Genomic DNA, 18,703 nt, shown 5'->3' with positions numbered 1-18,703 from the left:
TACGAAAAGTAATTGTATCTTGGAGGATCGTTTTTGGACTTTTCTTCTCTGGATGCAAACTTTATTCAAAGTATAGGAGTAATGACTTCTCCAAAGTTATTATGTTTGCCTGGATGTGGACTCAATGGCACTCATCCCAACAAGGCAAAATTTTCACCTCCCAATCTCTAAAGGTTTTATTTATATATCTGCGAGGACCATGACATATATAAGTTTCTCTATATGTTTGTGTGTTTTTCTTCAATTATTTCTAGTTTCAAATTTGAATTTCACTAATTCTCTTCTATTTCAATTGAACTTTCTCTTTATTTGTTTTATAAAGAAATTTAAAAATAAAAGTTTGATAAATGCTAAGTGGTCACACTATATATATATATATATATATATATATATATATAAGCAAGTGTACATATATCTCCCTAAAGTAGTTGTTCAGTTATATATATATATATATATATATATATATATATATAAGCAAGTGTACATATATCTCCCTAAAAGGAGGATGTAGTTGTTCTTAGATTTGTTAAGAAAACCATAAGAAGATAATTGCTCGCTTTACCAGTAAATCCAAAATAATATGTAAGGAAAAATAAAAATGAATCCAAGTATCAATTTGTATTGGAAGGAAAGCTAACTTCGTTAATAAAAATTTTATAATCAACCCCAATATTTCTTATCTTTGTTTGGTTGGTTAGTGTTCAATTTAACTGGGTATTGTCAACTTAATAAACTTGAGGAGGTGGATTTGAGTAGAAATGAGTATGTAGAATTACTTTTACTTGTAATCTTTTCTATACACTTTCCTCGGCTCCGTTGCAATCATATTCGAACCAATATAAAATGGAAGGGTATGAATTTCGCAATTGTGGCATCCCATCATATCTAGAGAACATGACATCTCTTCTTATTGATTGAAGTATCGAGGAATAAGTCTGGAGAAATTGATGTGTCTTTGCCTTCGAAACTCACTTCACTTGAATATTTCCATTTTGAGTAACAACTTTCACGTGCCTATTTCCTTTGAGGCTTTAATTAATCCTTCAACTCTTTGTCTCATATTTGCCGAAGAAAATGAAGTAATAGCAAGTATTGAGTCACTACTAGAGATGGAGGCTTTAGAGACAGTTTTCTACCAACGGAAGCCATCCATTGCTATTAGTGACAGATTCCCACGATTTTCCTACGAAATGTTACAAAAATTCTATAAATATAAAATAAATGTGGTAGCAATGGAATTTATCAACAAAATGTAGCCGCAATTTAGATTTCGTTTTTAACCCGTGGGTAAATTTTCTTAAAAAATATATACAAAAATATAAAAATTACCAGCGAAGATTGTGACTACTAATGATTGTAAAATTTAAAAAAATAAAATAAAACATTAATTGAAATTTACCTACAGATTTATTCGTTGTTAATACACTAAATATTTGTTTGTAACATATTCATATTAATTTTTGTAACTGTAAAATATTTCCTACAACTTGTCTTGTTAGAAAATGATTTAATTCTAAATTAAATATGAAAGTAGGGGGGGCAAAACCCATGGCTCATCTCGTTCCCCTCACTCTACATTTCTCCCATGGCTCTACTCATCTGTGTCTCTCGAAATACTGGGCATTGCCGATGCTAACCTTCAATTGATTGATATAGTATCAATCATCAATTATTGAGAATCTTCTCTGAGCTAAGCTGTCTAAGATTTAATTCCTTTAGAATTTTTTTCTTCTCCAGAAAGTTGTATTGGGAATTTCATTAGACTGCATTTGGCTGAATTTGTGTGAGTTTTGTAGTGGAGGGAACTTGTATTTAGGTAAAGCATAATCCGTTATAATTCATATATTTGTTGATAGTTAGTATCCTATTTCGATTTTAAGTTAGGATTACTAGGTCATGCTGCTTTTGTAGTGGAAGATCAGGTTTTTTATATTTGAGACTTACCTTCAATGTTGGAACTTTTAATTAGTAAATGGCAAAATACAACCTTTGAATCAGTGAGTTTGCATTTGTAGTAGATGGTCAGGTTTCATAGGCTTGCTTTGAATGACGGAGCTTTTAATTAGTAAATGGCAAAGTACAACCTTTGAATAATGAGACTAGATTTCATAATTTTTGTTGACAGACATATTATATCTCTATTGTTAAGTTAAGATTGATGGGATATAGTGCAATAATAGAGTGGAATATCATGTTATTTCGATGTACACTAAATGTGTAAACTTCCTAGATCCGCCCCTGCAGGTAAGTAAATTAAGGAGAGTGTTAGGGGAATTTCAAGTAGAGAAAATGCTTAGAAATTTGGAGTATTGTGGAAGAATGTATATCTGTTTTTACCTTGTAGAGTGCAATATAGACTTGCATAGTTTTGGGTCTGGGAAAAAAATATTAAATTGTGAGTAGAGACTTGCTTCATTTTATTGATGATTTCTTGTTTTTGCTATTTAATAATCTGGGAAATTTTACTAGTATAGTTTCAGATTTTCTAATTTTTCTTATGTTTTTCTTATGTTGTTTACTTATCGAGCTTAATCATAAGAAGAAATTACCAACAAATGATGTGTTTATACTGGCTCATCATGCTCAACAAGTATATTACACACGTTTTCCAACGAAGGCTAGAGATAGACTTGATTGGTGGGCGGTTTTGAACCCAAAAGCAAGAAAATGTTCCCAATATACAAGGAATCATATCGGAGAATGAAGAGTGTAATGTGAGGGTGGAACTTGCATTCCAAGAGGATCAACTACCATCTACCCAAAAACCTATTCGAATAAATTCAGAATTTGATGGCCAAAATTTAGTTCATAATGATATTGGGGCTGAAAAAGTGGATGTGGCTGAATCTAGGATCTTTGATGTAGATTCTGAAAGGCATCATGTCGAAGAAAATACACAACTGGAGGACATTGACAGTAGTGATGGTTTCACAACATGTGCAAGTGAAGTAGAAAATTGTACTATTATTTTTCTTGTCAATTTTAGTTCAAGTTTTTAGTTTATTGTTCTCGTCATTGTTCATATTTTTCGTTGGCTGAATGTAGGAAACATTTGACATGTTTGTGGAAAAGGGAATAATGGCCAGGCTGGACAACAAGCTGGGTGATGTTTTGGTTCGAGAGACACGATAATGGTGTATGCCAACTCAACTTCTAGTGAATGTGCCCATTCGTAATTTCACATGTGGAGTTTCTTTTATCTATGTTTGAGAAATTTAGTTTTACTGATTTCTTTTATTTATGTTTGAGAAATTTAGTGATATAGTAAAATTATGTTTTTTCATAACTATATTTGACAAATTGGGTAATTTTGACAAATGATGAATCAGGAACTTTTATCTATGTTAAAAAATTTAGGTACATAGTAAAATCATGTTGGTAACTATAATTGACAAATTGAGTAATTTTGACAAATGATGAATCAGGAACTTGGAATTGGATATACTACAGCAGCTTGAGCCATGTCAATGACAAGCATAATCTCCTAACCAAACCTGAGTGTTGCCCCTTGTAATCTGCTGGATTAGATTGAAATTTTATTATTATTATTATTATTATTATTATTATTATTATTATTATTATTATTTTGTTTCCTTTCAATCTAAAAGTATTGATTGCTGCCCTGACCTGTTGGACACATATGTTCTGTTGGAAGCCCCTTGTATTGTATTGGACAATCTTGTATTGTATTTGAGACCTCTTTTGCCTTGGAAGTTTAGCATTTTTTCTTTAGTTCTATTTCTATGTTATTGGTTCTAAATTCGAGAAACTACCTGTGAGGACTTCAGCTGAATCAAAAATTGCTCTATATAGGGTTCTATTTAGTTAGACCAGTCATATAGGGTGATGGGTAATTATGGAATTCAGCACCAAAATAAGAATTGAAGTGGTTAGATTTCCATTTTCCAATCATCCGAAAATTGGTTGTGATAATAGGACCAAGCTCATTCATAACATCAGTACGCAAACCCCTAATAGCACCCATGGCTTACATTTAGTTGATGTTAAACAATCAATTCATTCAATTCAAAATTTTTTTTTTTTCAAATGAATTAGTTTTTGAGTCGATTTTCCTATAAAAATGGCCTGCATTCAGAACTCCTGGTGCAAACCCCTATCTGGAGCCAAATCTGATGTAGGTTGCATATCATGATTTATAACTAGACTCACTTGCTCTTTGGTGCATCTTTGGTCATTTTTAACAGATCTGAAAGCAGAATGATACAAACCAATAATTGTAGATGTTGTTTCTAACTCATCTTTCACGATTGGCAGGTGTGCTGAAAGCTTAGTAGTGGAGGAACCTATATCTATGTTATTGCTGACTCCATTTTAGATTTGAAATAGAAGATGTTTAGTTGATTGAGCTTGTATACTGGAGACTGACTCACTTCACAACTTTTACACTATTGTCAACTGTATAGCTGCTTGATGTTAGTCCACCATTAGGAGCCTTGAAAAAATTTGAGGATTTATTGTACCTACAAAGCAAGAGGCTCAAACAACTAGCTGATTCTGTCATCAATTTCAATAGTAGAAATCAGTTAGCTAATTCTTTTCCTTGCATTGATAGATTTTAACTAATTCTTTTTGTCTGCATCAGTACTTCATATACACGAATTAAATGCTAATTTTTTATCCACATAATGATAGAGAAATCATGACTTCAATACGTGAAATTTATATATATTATGCATGACATGCTATTTGATTTATTCCTAATCAAGAATCTTTTAAACTAAACTCTTCATTTATTGTTGTTTTCAGCATGAGAAATTAGGCAAGCCACATACTGCTTCAAAGTTATTCGAACGTGTACACCGTCGAAACAAAGGAGAAGGAGACTTCTTAGACATCAAGTCACTAATTGTGTGGGTAAGTAGAAAAAAATCTCGTTTTCATTAGACTTTACACTGTAAATGTCATGTTATTAGCTAGCTAGTTCTAGACACTAAATGGTGGTTGAAAGATTTGTAAATATTATGCTCTAAGTCCAATCAACTTTGGACAAAAGTACTTTGAATATATAGTTGATGCAATTTCATGGCATATCTATTATGTAATTAATATTCAATTAAATTAAATAATAGAATCTATCGATTCAAATCTTGGTCATTTTTTAATCACAAAGAGTCGTAATTGTGAGATACAAATTACATATAATTGAATCTTAAATTATCTGTGGTCGTAAGTAATAACAAAATATGGATATCATTATTATGGAGAGACCATCATGTGTGGCATTTCTTATTTGTGAAGTAAGATGTGATCTCACAAGCTAAAATGTGATGACACTTAAATGAACACGTGGATATTTTTATTATAGAACAAAACATAGGAGATCATGGATAACTATTTGAGTATCAGTGGTTAATCTCCAACGTTCGATAGTGGAATTGATTATTTGAGTTGAGATCATCATAATGCCTTATATGAGGGCATTCATACTTTGATGATGTTAGATGTTGCTTTGTCAATGGCCGCTAATACGACATCATTCGGGTATGTCAAGAATCATATGAAGGTTGTGATTGATCGAAAGAGGATTCGTCACTCTTAGATAATAAGAGATTATAATCCATATTTCATTCAATTAATTTGATAACAAAATCCTTGGTCAAGGTGTATTCACAAGTTGAAAAGGGATTTTCAACTTACATTGACTTAATAGTAGAATGAAAGATATGATCGATAATCGAGATTGACACATCTCGTAATTGATCGGATCATATTGACGAAATGATTATAATTTCATGGTAAACAAATAAGTTTGGTTTTGTCATACCACGTGATACTTTCCGTCACCTATATCATCTTGACACATTGCTAAATGTCAATTTGGGACGGCGAATGAGAATTGTTGATAAATTAAAATGGATGTTTTAATTTATCAATTTTGATTAGCTCAAAATAATAATTCACGTAATTAGGCATTGTGTTTGGAAACCTAATGGGTCACACACAAAAGGAGAACTAGAAGATTGAGATTTGTCAATTAATTAACTTAACAAGCGTTGTTGATATATTAAATAATTGAGTTACTTATTTATAGGTCAAAATTAGTTAGTTGGATTAATTAATTTATGTACCAAATTTAATTAAATGAGTTAATTAAATATTGGACCAGGTTAGGAGATGGGCCAAGCCTGTTTATAGAAGCTATGGTTTAGAATTTGTAGAGAAATTTCATTCTTCTAGCTAGCATATGAAAAGTTGACACTAGTTCTCTCTCAATCTTATTCCTTGTGTGGATTTCCGTTGGAAACTGGACAATTAAATATCTATGGATGACATATCAAAATTGGTGGAACAGAATAATAACAAAGGAGTTTGCAAAATTAAAGAAATGTATAATTTTTATCACAATTTTTATCTTAACACAAAGCAGATCCTTGGTAGGAATTGAAATTTGTTTTATTTTCCATCGTGCATGTTTAAGTAAATTCAAAATAGTTGTATCAAAACCTACTTTGTGTTTTTAGAAATTTTTTAATGTCTTTTTGGCAATCAAAAGTTAATTATTATACCTTTTCTAATTTCTAGCAATTAATGAAATTTGATTTTCTTTTCTTGGAAATTTGTTAAATAATTTTTCATATTCAAAATCTTATTTTGAAAACAAAAAAAATGAAAATTAGAAGCGAATTGGCGACGATAGGCGGCAACAGTTGCCACCGGCCATGGCGTTGTAGCACATGGCGGCTCATGCTGCCGAGCGCAAAGAAGCGCAAGGTGGCGCGTTGCCATGCTCAATCTGCATCCATGGATACCAATGTTGATTGCAATGGCACTAGGTCCAGATGCAACGGCGACGCTCATCGCCGCTACTATTTATCGAAACCGAATCTTGCAGCAGTAAGTGTGCGCTGTTTTCCTGCCTTGGCTATGAGCCGCCACTCATGACGTAGAAATGACGCCGGTAAATGTTGGCGTCTACCAAAGAGATGAAAGGATTTCAGGGTTAGGGTTTTCAATTGGGTGAATGTTTTGGAGATGGGGCCTTTCTCTACAATTTGTGAAATTTCGGGGGCCACCTACAATTATAAAATGGAGTAAGTTTGCATATTTTAAATGAAGGGTCTGTCATGCAATTTTCCAAATTGAAGGACTTGCTATTAATTTGAAACTTGGGTCAAATTGTAATTTTCAAAAGGTGTTTTGAATTTAAATATTAAAATGGTTTTAAATTTGATTTTAAATGGATTTGATCTATATTTCAATTTTGTCCCAATTAAAATTCAATTTAGGATTGACGACTTTTATATTTTCACTAAAATCAGATTTAAACATAAAATGTTAATTTAGGAGTTTTATACTAAATTAAAATTTTAATTCAATTTAAATTAGGGTTGGACTCTAATTTAGTACTTTATTAAAATTCGATTTTAATTAAATAATTCACCCTAATATGTTCTTGAAATTAGAATTGGATTCTAATTTGTTATTTAATTGAAATTTGATTTTAAATTAAATTGCCTCGCCATAAAATTCTTCTTGAAATAGATTTGGATTCTAATTTTGTATTTAATAAAAATTTGATTTTAATTAAATAGGTTTGCCCTTAAATCTTAGAATTAGAGTAGGACTCTAATTTTTTTAATTTAATTCAAATTTGAATTTGTTTAAATTCATCTGCTTATGTTTTGAAATTAGCGTTGGACTCTAATTTGATATTTAATTAAATTTTGATTTTAATTAAATAGTCTCGCCCTATAATTGTGGAATTAGAGTTAGACTCTAATTCGATATTTAATTAAAATTTGATTTTAATTAAATATTCTTGCAAATTAAATTAATTGATTATTTAATTGTTCTGATCCATTTGTCTAAAATAGTTTAGACGACATTAATTGCTACAAACTTGAAACATGTTTGCATATAATATTAGATATTATATAGGCATGCATTTATTTGATGAATGTATTATTAATGGATGATTATGGACTTGACTATATGGATATGTGGAATGGTCAATTTTATTCTTGTCATTTTATGGGCATGCGAGCTCTTAATTGTTTTGAACCCGTGGGTCCGTTATTATTGTGGGCCTATAAGCTCTTAATCATTTTGGATTTGCGAGTTCGTTATTATTATTGTTACTAAGGGTCTGGGAATCCAATTTAATTTAGTCCACGTGCCAACTAGAATAGGATACAGGTTGTAGCTGGACTGATTGAAGACTTAAGAAGAGGAGAAAACTATGGAGATAGTGTATTGATACTGATCAATGCTATACCCCTAGGAATTGACCAACTGGTCTTCCTTATAGCTCGGGAAGACTGGATAGTAAAAGTTAATCGTCTACACTATTATATTATATTATATATATGTTTACTTGCATGGTAGATGTATAATAAAATATATATGATTGCTACGATGAGACCTTTCAATACAAAACACCTCAATAAAATATTAAGTCATATTTTACATTCGCCTTCTATCATTATAATGAAAAACTAGAGTCTCAAATCTTCTCAATTTGTTTATATACTCAAGGCTGGTTTATTAGGGATATATTTGACACTATAAAATATTAAATATTTCTGAATGATGGTCTCAACTTAACTAAAGTTTATCTTTTGTTTATTATACTTAAGAAGATAAATTTTGGAGATATGTTAAGCTAACCCATAAGATGTGTGAAGATAAGGAGTTGTCAGTTTAATGATTTGGGAGGTGTATGGAGATACAATTGATAATATTGTCTACCCAAATATTTTATTAAGGCTTGTTGAATACACTTAAGGTCTTAATTTAACAAATGTGATCCCAGCCCACTGAGAGTCAAGTATGGATTTCATAAATTTATGTGAGGGGGTCATAAATTTGAGTTAAATAGTGGGAGCATAATTAATTTAATAAAAGTCAATGTTAAATTAATTGATGCATTTTATATATTTTTTTATTTTCTTTTCATTATTTATATTGAATCTTGAGTAACCATAAGTATTTGAGAGGCATACTGGAAGCCAACAATCATACCAAATCTTCTTGATTGGCACTACGATCAAATAAATGTCCTCAAGCATGAGAAAATTGGTTATGTCCTTAAATAGCTCTTTCTAGAGACACTGCTGATGACTCGATTAAGGAAGAGGTGACTGCTATAATAACACTGTGATGACAATAGTACCGTGACATGTGTGATGTTTGCATTATGTCACCTGAGTTACAAAAATGACTATACCGATGTAAAATGATAGATGGAAAAATGACTATACCGATGTAAAATGATAGATGGATCTTCAGTCAATGCTCATATATGTTTAGCATTGAGAAGTTGTCTCAATTAGATTCAGCAATGAACTATGTAGTTCTGCCATCTCTGTTAGAAAGCTATTCATACTAATTATGCATTATGATGTGTATAAGTTCGAATGCACACTCATTAAGTTGCTTGACATGCTTAAAACTTTTAAACCCAATATCAAAGTTAGTAGTGCCAAGCCATTGATTCCTCTAAAGGTATTAAGAGAAAGTCTAAAGGAGCTTTGGAAAAGCATCCAATATGACTAAGACGATCAATACCAAATCTAATGACCTTTGTGTTTCATTATAGAATGAAAGGTCATTGAGAAAAATATTGCAAGGCTTATGCCTACTTCATGAGCTTCTTAGGTATTTGATACTAGATGTGGAACTCATATTTATGTAAATATAGAGAAACTAAGTAAAAGTAGACCACTATAAAAGGAAGAAGTTGACCTGAACGTTGTAGATGAGCAAAGGTTGCTACATTACTTGTAGGAGCATACTTCTTGCCATTGCTTTTAGGCTTAATATTGGAATTAGAAAAATGTTACTCTATACCCAATATAACTGGAACATTAAATGTATTACATGTTCGGACATGAACTATTTTCATGTTAAGGACAATTGTTGTTCCTATTTATCTTGATAAAGATCTTAACAGTTATAGCAAATTACAAAATGATATTTATATTCTAAATGCTGAGCATTCTATAATGAGTATAGAAGTTAAGAGGCATTAAAGTGATAATCTGAATAATACCTAAATCTGGCATTGTAGACATGGTCAATAGATGAAATGCAATTCTGAAATTACATTGATATGTATACTTGGGGTCAACTGATTTTGAATCATTTAACAAGTGCGAATCATGCCGGTTTGGCACAATGACCAAATCCCTTTTACTTGAAAAGGAAAAAGATCTGCATAATTACTGGCCTAATACATAGTGATGTATATGGGCCCACGTCAATTAATGTCAGATGATGTTTCTCTTATTTCATCAATGATCATGTACACTTAATTAAATTCAGGCATAAAGCTCTTGAAAGGTTCAAGGAATTCAAGCTAGAAGTAGAGAAACAAATAGGGAAAGATACCCTCACATTAAGATTTGATCGAGTTGGAAATATCTTACAAATAAAAGTTAAGATTATCTAAAAGAGAATGATATTCTCTTGCGGTGGACTCCTCTGCAACATAATAGTGTATTTGAAAGGAGGAATTATAAACTATTTGATATCGTATGATTAATAACAAGCCATGCAAACTTCCCAAAATCATTTTGGAGTTATACATTGATTGTAGTATGCTACACACTAAATCATGTCCCATCAAAGTCAGTTAACCAAACTCCATGAGAGCCATGAAAAGACAGTAGTCCCAATTTATCTCATATGGAACTTTGGGACTATGACACTTATTTGAAATGCACTGAATCGGATGAGATTGAGACTAAATTCGATAAATACGTATTTGTGGGATATCCTAAATAAAGATTTGGATATCAATTTTATAAACTTGTTGAGAAGAAAGTCTTCGCCTCACGATATATCGTCCTCTTAGAGAAAATGTTTATCTAGGAAAGACAATGGGAACAAAATAGAACTTGAAAGAGTTCAAGTATCCACATATATAGTTGACCAAGTAGATGAATCTTAGTTTGATCCCACACCTAATAAGGGACATACTCTTGATCAGAAAATAGAGACTCTTGGGGACATGACAGCTCCATTTAAATCTAGTAGGATCATTCGACCTTCAAGAAGGCGCAAATCCACAATTAATAATCAAGTATTTTTAATTGAGGATGATGAACCTAGTAATTATGTAGAAGTAGAGACAAGTGCTGACTCAAATAGATGAGAGCAGGCCATGGAATCTGAAATGAACTCAGTGTATTAAAACAAGGTTTGGACCTTGGTCAACCATCCTGATGGGATAAAACCCATATGTTGTAAATGGTTTATAAGGAAAAGGTCGACATGGATGGGAATATCCGTTCATACAAAGCAAGGCTAGTAGCAAAAGATTAAGTGTTGACCTTGATGAAACATTTTGCTCGTAGCCATGCTGAAATCCATTCGAATTTTGGTTGCAATAGTTTCATATCATGGCTATGGGTTAAAGCAAGCCTCTTGAAGTTGAAAAATCTTCGATTTGATGGAAAAATCAAAAGTTTTGATTTTATAAAAAATGAAGAGAAATTGTGTGTTTACAAAAAGATGGTGGAAGTATTGTCGCATTCATAATATTATATGTAAGACATATTATTAACAAGAAATGATATCCTACATTTCAACCGTTGAAATTGTGGTTGTTGAAGGATCTCTTCATGAAAGATCTATAGAGATAGAAGTGAAAGATTACTTAACTCATCCCAATCTGCATAGATAAAATCTTAAGAAGATTTTAGATAGAGAAATCGGTTTACTCTTAAGCAGTATGTTAAAAAGGTTCCAAACCTAAAACAACCGTTGATTCAATGTCAGAAACCTAATACATGATTGCTTCAAAACCAGCAAAGAGATTCAATGTGGATCAAGATAATCATTAATGAACTTGGAGTAGTTCATTACATTATTAGCCACAATCCCTTGTATTGTGATAACAATAAAGTCATCACGCAAGCGAAGGAACTAATGTCTCATCAATGATCTAGACATGTGTTAAGGCAGTGTCATCTCATGCGAGAGATAATAAAAAGAAATGACGTAAAGAAAGGAACAAATTTCCACAATTGATAACATTGCAGATCCACTAACAAAGAATTGTCGTAGTATAAACATGATCGTCATGTAGATTCTTATAATATTAGATACATAAGTGATTAGATTTAGTTCAAGTGGGAGTTTGTAAGTGTTATGTCCTAGGTCCAATTAACTTTGGACATAAGCATTTTGAATATATAGTTGATCCAATTTTGTGGCAGATCTATTATTTCATTAATTAAATTAAATTAAATAATAGAGTCTGTAGATTCAAATATTAGTAATTTGTTAATCACAAAGAATTTTGATTGTGAGATACAAATTACATATGATTGAATCTTAAATTATCCATGATTGTAAGCAATAACGAGATACGGATATCGTTATTACGAATAGACCATCGCGTGTAGTATTTCTTACTTGTAAAGTAATTGATCTCACAAGCTAAAGTGCCGTGACACTTAAATGAACACGTGAATATTTTTGTTATATAACAAAACATTGAAGTCCCGCTGGGAGATTCTTCATGGATAATTATCTAAGTATCAGTGGTTAATCTTCGACGTTCGGTAGTGGAATTGACCCTTTGACTTGAGGTCATCATAGTGACATATATGAGATCATTCATACTTTGGTGATGTTGAATGTTGTTCTGCTAAGGGCCGCTAATACGACATCATTCGAGTATGTCAATAACCATATGAAGGTTGTGAATGACCAAAACAGGATTCGTCACTCTTAAATAATAAGAGGTTATGATCTATATTTCATTCAATTAAGCTGATAACGAAATCTTTAGCCAAAGTGTACTCATAAGTTGAAAATGAGTTTTCGACTTATATTGACTTAATAGTGGAATGAAAGATATGATCGATAATCGAAATTGACACACTTTTATATCTCCTAACTGATCGGATCATATTGACGAAGGGATTATAATCATGGTAAACGAATAAGTTTGGTTATATCATACAATGTGACATTTTTCGTCACATGTATTGTCCTAACACATTACTAGATGTCAATATGGGACGACGAATGTGAATTGATGATAAATTAAAAGGGGTGTTTTAATTTATCAATTTGATTAGATCAAAATAATAATTGACATGGTTAGAAATTGTGATTGGGAACCTAATAGGTCACACACAAAAAGAAAACTAGAAGATTAAGATTTACCAATTAATTAATTTATCAAGCATTGGATAGATTAATTAATTGGGTTACTTATTTATATGCTTCATGGACCGAATTTAATTAAATGAGTTAATTAAATATTGGACCGGGTCAGGAGATGGACCAAGCTCATTTGGGCTTATATAAATAAGCAGCTAGGGTTTAGAATTTATAGAGAATTTTCATTGTTCTTGCTAGCGTAAAAAAAGTAAACCCTAGTTCTCTTTCAATCTTGTTCCCTATATGGATTTCCATTGGAGGATAGACAATTAGATAGCTATGGGTGGCAGATCAAGATTGGTAGAATAGAATAATAGCAATGGTGTTTGTAAAATTAAAGAAATGTACAATTTCTATCATAGTTTCTATCTGAACACAAAAGAGATCCTTGGTGAGAATTGAAATTTGTTTTATTTTTCGCTGTGCATGTTTAAGTAAATTTCCAACATGATTACCTTCTTGGAGATTTCATGAACTCATTATTTGCTCATGTACATTAAGTTACTCCGACGAAACTTCTTAGAAGTAATAGTGTCACCACGTCATTTGTTCTATCATGTTTCTATATATTGTTGGTTTTCTTAGGGTCTAATATATGTGTAATAAAGAACTTTATATTGTATCTTCAAGTTAACTAAAGTTATATATTTTTGTAGCACTAAAAAGATTTTAATCCATTATCATCTTGGGTCTAAAGAAATTTGGATGATTTGTTGATAGCATTGTTTAATACATTTTGATTCCTTGGCATTGATGTTTGATGTAAATCAACATCTATTTAGAATTGATTGGTGCTGCACAAAAGATGCTTTTGTGGTTTTGGCTTGAATGACCCTCCAATTTTTATGGTTTTGGATTGTCTGCATTTTGGGCATTAGCAAGGATAGTAGTGTTAGCTACTACGGTATGCAATGTTACTAGTTTCACTTCTAATATACAATAATTCACGCCTTTTTTCCTTTATAAAGTTGAGCTACTTCTTGCTTTACAGGTAAAATATGACAATACAATTCATGAAAAATATGGTTCAAATGGGTCACGGCTTGAAATTGACATTAAGCATGGTGTGAGACAACTCAAGGTCCTCATAAAGGTGGTTGCCTATAGGAGCTTGGTATACAATGAAAATTTTTTGCACAAAGATGGCACCTCATCGGGTTCACCTAGTTTTCCATGGACACGCTGATTTCGTCACTTTACAAGAGGAACTTCATTTCGCTTGTGAAAAGATAAATGAACTTACAAGGGAAAATGATGGATTACTTCAAAAAATGGAAGATGTTAGGCGAGAAGAAGAGAAAAAGTGCATTGAATTCGAACAAACCATACTTCGAATGTTGGGAGAAAGGAATGGATCACGAGACTAGTCATTTGAGTATGATGATCTTCTATGGTTGGGTAGAGTAAATGTTTATTTTCTTCATAAAAATTTACCATTGAATGTGTGTAAAGCTTCCTTTTGCTAATTGATCATGTATATAATTTTAGTATTGACTTTTGAAATGGAAGCAAAACTGGTCTAATTTTGTGTTACTCAAACCTTGAATTAATGGAATGTAAATATTTGTATTTCATATTTGTTCAGTTATGATTTTATTTTATATATTTTAACTTTTTAAATAGTTTTAAATTCACAATAGAAATAAGATAACAAATAGTTTCGTACGAAATATGTAGGTAGTTAGCGACAGAAAAAATGAAAGACTCGTAACTATTTAAGAACAATTAATTCCGTAGGATATATGTTGATAGTTAGTGATGAAGATAGAAACGAAAGATTTGAAGCTATTTAGGAGCAATTAGTTCCATAGGAAATAGTTGGTAGTTACGGACGGAAACAAGAACAGAGATCTGTAGCTATTTTAGGAACAAGTAATTAAATCGACGTTAATCACACGCGGATTAGTCACGAAATTTTCGTTACCAATTAGCTATGACAAATTTTGCTGGTGGACAGTGACGCACATTTTCCCTTACTATTACAGGCGGTCAATATAAATTCGTCGCTATAATTACCTGCGATGTCTACTGTTGAATTTACTAGTGGATGGATTCCATCTTTAAAAGTTATTACCAACGAATTTTGGGACTTCAATGACACATAATTCTGTCTCTAAAACTAGGTTTTTTTTGTAGTGAGTTACGAAATTGGGTCTCTAACTTCCAACAAGAGGTTTTCAGTTGGTCAAATTACCATCTAACTCTACCTCACTTTTTAAGAATTCTTGATCTCTCATGTAACAACTTGGGGAGAGATTAGCCAACTTGGTTGTTAAAGAACAATATTAGATTCAAAGGTGCCTACTTTAGAGATAATGCTTTTAGAGGAACTCTCAAGTTGCCAACAAGTACCATCTCAATATGAAGTCTTTTGATATTTCTAATAAATTTATAAGACATATTCCAACTAATATATGTGTATTATTTCCAAGTTTAATTCCAATAAAGATATCCAAAAAGGTGCTTAATGGTTGTGTAAGTGTTATGTTGTAGGTCCAATCAACTTCGTATGTAAATACTTGTAATATGATTAATGCATGTTATTTATGAAAGATATATTATTTAATTGAATTATTATTCTGAAAAAATAAATTAATATAGTCAATAGATTTAAATTTTGATAACTTGTTAATCAAAATGAATTGAGATTGCGAGAAACAAATTACATATGATTAAATCTTAAATTATCCATGGACATAAGCAACGACAAGAAACGGATATCGATATTACTGGTAAACCAGCACGTATGACATTTCTCACTTGTGAAGTGAGTAGCTGACATTTAAATGGATGCATGGATATTTTATTCAGAGAACAAAATATTGGAGACTCACAACACATATTTCACATGGATAACTATTTGAGAGTCAATGGTTAATCTCTAACGTTCGATAGTTGAATTGGTCCTTTGACTTAATGTCATTATAGTGCCTTATATGAAGATAATCGTATTTTGGTGCTGTTGGATGTTGCTTCACCAAGATTCACCAACATGACATCATTCTGGTATATGTTAAGAATCACATGAAGGTTGTGAATATCAACAATCTTAGCAGAACAATTCCAGCAACATTCTCAAATCTACATCAACTCAATAGTTTGGATATCTCCTATAACAACTTATAAGGGGCAATTCCCACTGGATTGATCAAGTTAAACTCTTTGGATGACTTCAGTGTTGCGTATAGCTTTTGGAAACAAAAAGATATCTCTCAATTTCAGTTTTTCATCTGAATATAATTGACAAATGTATCTAGCAAGAGTCATTGAGATGGGATCAAAAATTGAGAACATGTTACACTACAAAAGAGTCTAAATTCACGAGTTTCAACAATCCTAAAAGGTAGTTCATCTACTATTATTATCTTAGTACATGAAACTTTGACCTCTTCCTCTCTATGACCAATAGCTACAAGGTTTCTCCCATTACCCTCTTTTCGATTCTCAAAAGATATGATTTATTGCTTCTTATCCTACAATTTACTAGAATACTTTTTACAATTATTTGTGAAGTGGTCACCAAAGTGCTTGTAACATACTTAGAGCCACAAGCATAATCCACTCCACACTAGTTACACTTTCATCTAACATTTGGATCATCCCTTGGGCCCAATAATGCGAAGAAATCCTAGACACATGAAGCTATTCTATTAGATTTTCACTATCATGATGGTGACAGGGGATGTGGAAGAAGATATGATAGCATACATGTGTCATTTAATAGAGCTACCATATCATTTTCTTCACTCACAACAATAGCTACCAAAAAAGATTAATCAACCAACTAAAACTACAGAAGTATTAATGCACCATAAGAAAGCAAGAATATTGCACCCGTGTCCATTTTACTTTAGGCTTTTGCAAATAACAACAAAACACATTAACTTGAATTAGTACCTGATGTGGTGCAAAAGGAATGGGACTTCATGGCAAAGTGGCACCAGCGCAAGAAAAAATAATTTGGAGGAAATTTGGAGTTGTCCGTTTTTGACGAATTTGTAGTCTAATTTAGTTGGAAACGGGCTGAAAAGTTAAACACAAAGGCTTTGCTTTTGACGTAGGACCAATTTCGGGCAAATTCCTTTGTTTAGGCCTTCGTTTAGACCTTTTTTGGTAATTCTTATTTTGAGTATATCTCAGTCAAATAAATTCAGATTTACATTCCGTTTGTGGGAGAGTAATCCCGAAGATTAGGACTATTAATTTCTGTCATTATCTTGATTTTTTCCATGTTTGGGAAAAAAATCTTTTTCTATTATTATTTAATTTCCGAATCTTCTAGGTTTTTGCTATAAATACGTTGTAAGCCTCTTGAGGCCGCAAATTGATTTGAATGAAATAAAACTTTTCGTGAGTTTTCTTCTTTGTGAGGTTTGTTCATCTTCTCTATAACTTCCGCTACGTCAGTTCCACCACAAAAAAAAAAAGATTATTAGTACCACCATGAAATAAACTGAAGTTACAGAATATGTGCTTTATAGACTTCAATAAACGTGTGGTTGGAAGAACCAAACTATACAAAAGGATAATAGTCATAACTCACAAACACTGATAATAACATTTATATATTTATGCACTTCTAATTGCAAACTCACAAATACAGACCAATTCCCAAACACTAATAATACCTTTTAAATTCATATTTCAAGCGCTCTATTCTAAAAAATAGGATTGCCAACTATACTGGAAAAAATCAGTTCCATATACTTACACCGTACAATTTCATTAAGTTGGATAATTAAATAGCAATTCTTTAAATTATAAATTCAGCAATCGCTACCTTGTAATTGGGAATCTCCCCCATCAATAAAAACCACATTAAAAAATCGAGGCAAGAGGCTGAGGCACGAGCAAAACTGAGAGAAGATGAGAGGTAGATGAGACGAGAGGCAAAGAAGAAAATTGAAATGTTTGAAATTGATTTTTAGGTCTTTGGTTTTTAAGTACTAATTTTTTTTTTTTTAAATACTTTATAATTTACTGGATTGGTTGAGCTATGTTAAATTGGATAACCCAAGACCCGAACCGAGGAACCTAAAATTTAATTTCTTACCCAAACTCCAGTAAATTGAACTAAAAAACAAACTCAAACTTGATCGGCTTGAAAGAGAAATTGGTAACACATGGAACATCACGAAGTATAAGAGATTTTATGATTTTGGTTGTTCCTATATGAGTGAGATGTACTATTTCTCCATTAGGTAATGCTACTGAGAATGAAGCGTGGGCTTAAATAGAATGAAACAATGAGCTGGAGCAAATTATGTGATTCCTCCGATATCCAAAATCTAAGGAGCACCTGATGTATTATAAGGTTTTGAATTAAAAAAGACAAATACTGAGATTTTGTGGATATTTCCATCATCAGATAGTTAAAAAATGGTTTGAACATAAATTGCCGAAGGGATGAATGTTTGATTGTTAGGGGTAGGCTTCAAAAGTGCCAATAGCTTAGAATATTTCTCATGAGTTATTGGCATTTGAGGTTTGTCCTTTACAAATTCCTACTCAGAAGTCGGAGCTATGGAAATTGCTTCACAATAGGCCTATTCTACCGACAGACTTG

At 31.9% G+C, this 18,703-nt stretch overlaps 1 long non-coding RNA gene across 4 annotated transcripts; it reads left to right on the top strand.

Moving 5' to 3' along the window:
• The first annotated feature begins 495 nt into the window (after positions 1-495).
• Positions 496-14,683, top strand: LOC111398743. 4 transcript variants are annotated; one of them, XR_002703393.1, is made up of 4 exons: positions 496-2,958; positions 3,046-3,184; positions 3,426-3,510; positions 4,768-5,060. It is a non-coding gene; the product is annotated as an uncharacterized LOC111398743 (long non-coding RNA). The 4 variants fall into 4 exon arrangements; XR_002703392.1 differs by lacking the exon at positions 3,426-3,510 and adding an exon at positions 13,920-14,035 and having other exon boundaries at positions 502-2,958; positions 4,768-4,875; XR_002703391.1 differs by lacking the exon at positions 3,426-3,510 and adding an exon at positions 14,129-14,683 and having other exon boundaries at positions 503-2,958; positions 4,768-4,875.
• Positions 14,684-18,703: the final 4,020 nt, after the last annotated feature.

The sequence above is a fragment of the Olea europaea genome, chromosome 8 (assembly GCF_002742605.1).
Source record: "Olea europaea var. sylvestris chromosome 8, O_europaea_v1, whole genome shotgun sequence".
Taxonomy (NCBI): Eukaryota; Viridiplantae; Streptophyta; class Magnoliopsida; order Lamiales; family Oleaceae; genus Olea; species Olea europaea.
This window is presented reverse-complemented; position numbering and strand designations above follow the sequence as displayed.